Raw genomic sequence first — 2,314 nt, forward strand, 5'->3', positions numbered from 1 at the left:
CGCCTTCTGAAGGGAATAGGTTGGTGATCCAAAGGTAAATGAGGCAGTTAGTTGTTGTTATTTCCCCGCTCAAACTTACACAATCATTTCATATATAGGGGGAAATTTACTGTGAATCGCTGATCAACTTGAGCATAGTGACGCGATCCTCACTGCAGAAAATGTGCGATTCTCCTCAGAGCTTGCCATTTAAAGGTCCTTCCAATTCGGATGAATGGCGGGGTTGGTTCAGTGGCCGAGTGGTAAGGCATCTGACCGGTAACCAGGAGACCCGGGTTCGATTCCCGGCTGAACACATTTTCACTCATTTCCTTTGTTGTATCGATTTCTGTTCCCATCCTACACTACTAATTATATATATATATATATATATAAGTTGTTTTAATGCGTTTTACATTTTGGTACTCGTCTTGGCTGTGAAGAGGCCCTGAAAACACGAAAACGCGAAGTTTCTAGCTTTCTCTCCAAACATCCACCAATTTTATTCTTGGAATGTTGATACTCACTTTTCAGGCCGAATGACTTAGAGTAGTCACAATTTTTTTTTCTGCAATTACGTGAAATAGTACTTTTAGATAACGTTCTCGTATCAGACTCGTATCCCGCGTCGACGTCGTCCTTTCGTAATCTCCCTTATGCATATGTTTTCGGCTTTGCCTTTTATATATTCAACTTGTGTGGAAAAACTTGCGAATTTATTTACCTCAGTTACGAAATCGAATAAGTGGTGAATAACTTTGAGCGTTTTCTCAAAATGATTTGAACCCAGGAGTTACTTACCCCGATTGATCGTCTGGGTGAAAAAGAGTCCTGGGAAGAACTGTTGGCTGTGAATGACGTTTCGACAACCTGAGCGGAAGTCATCTTTAGAGTCAAGTGACGGTTGGAAACTAAACGAATGTACTCATGCTCTGGTCTGCGTTGAGATTGGTACTTTAGTTAGTTTCTTTTCCAACTACCAATCACAACACAGACCAGAGCATCACTACATTCGAAATTCCAATCGTCACTTGCAATTGACTCTGAAGATGATCTCCGCTTAGGTTGTCGAAACGTCAGTCACTGCCAACAGTCCCTCTCATGACTCATTTCACCCGGACGATCAAATTTCATCGAGGTGTTAACTTTTTTCCACTTGTTAGGTGGATAATGGTTTATCGTATCCCTCCAAAAGTATGAATTCAACACTTACGGTGGTCATTTTTTACACGCCTGCTTCAGTTGACTTCATGCCACAGGTTTCCCAAATGAATGCATGTGGTTCCATTACCAAACGATAAAATAACCTCAGTGATATTACCAATCTCGTTTGATCAGTCCTGACTGCCAATTTTTGGCACATTGTTTTTCAAAGACCCTTCAATTCATTACCCGAGTTCCATAACCTATCGTGTACGTACGGTCTTAATAGCTCAGCTCAAAGAAAATAAATTCACGAGTAACAAACAGAAATTGCTTTGCAGACATCTCTCGGAATGTGGTCTGCATCTTTGTTTAAATCAAAAATTATGTTGTTGTTTGTTTTTGTTTTTGTTTTTGCACTTCAGGCTGAAAAGTTAGGAGTCTATTCTTTCCCCCGACGCTTCAGCCATGGATGAAATTGGAAATATGTGTGAGAGTCCCGAGGAGCCGGGCCTGACCTGGAAGATAATATACATGTGTGAATCTGCTGTGATATTTATCCTCAACTCCTTCACCCTGATCGCCTTTGCAAGAAATCGTCATTTACGCAAGCGCACTATGTACCTTGTAATTAACCTGACTGTGGCTGATTTACTGGTTGGAGGAGTGTCAATACCTTTAACTTCGTTTGTGGAGCCGGGGGAAGAGCGACCCATCCTGGAACATACCGTTAAGCTCTCCCAGTATCTCTTTTTTTTCGCTACGCTGGTTAACCTATCTTTGATTGCGTTAGATAGGTTACACGCAACACTATTTCCCTTTCGACACTGTTTAATTGGAGGACGTTTTTATTGTAAAGTCATTGCCAGCAGCTGGTTTGTCGCCTTGTTAATTGCATGCATGATTAATATTTTTGACCTCTCTCTCGAAATACTCTTGCCAATGTGTGCACATGTTTGTGTCATTTTCATCATCGCCATCATCCTAATTATCTGTTATGTTAGCATTGCGGTGAATGTCCACAGAGGGAAAACTCATCACCATCATTTCAGTGCCATTTCTTCAGAAACAAAACTGTCTCTCACTTTGTTCATAATGACGGCTGCATCTGTGCTAGCCATTCTACCAATCACCATTTGGTGGGCCTTTGAGTGCGGAAACAAATGCCCTGAAAAAGTCGTGGGGCGTAACG

At 41.5% G+C, this 2,314-nt stretch overlaps 1 non-coding gene across 1 annotated transcript; it reads left to right on the top strand.

The window, feature by feature from the left end:
• Window positions 1–225: 225 nt before the first annotated feature.
• Window positions 226–297, top strand: Trnat-ggu (transfer RNA threonine (anticodon GGU)). The gene has a single exon. It is a non-coding gene; the product is annotated as a tRNA-Thr (tRNA).
• Window positions 298–2,314: the final 2,017 nt, after the last annotated feature.

This window comes from Montipora foliosa, chromosome 1 (assembly GCF_036669935.1).
Source record: "Montipora foliosa isolate CH-2021 chromosome 1, ASM3666993v2, whole genome shotgun sequence".
In the NCBI taxonomy this organism is placed as follows: Eukaryota; Metazoa; Cnidaria; class Anthozoa; order Scleractinia; family Acroporidae; genus Montipora; species Montipora foliosa.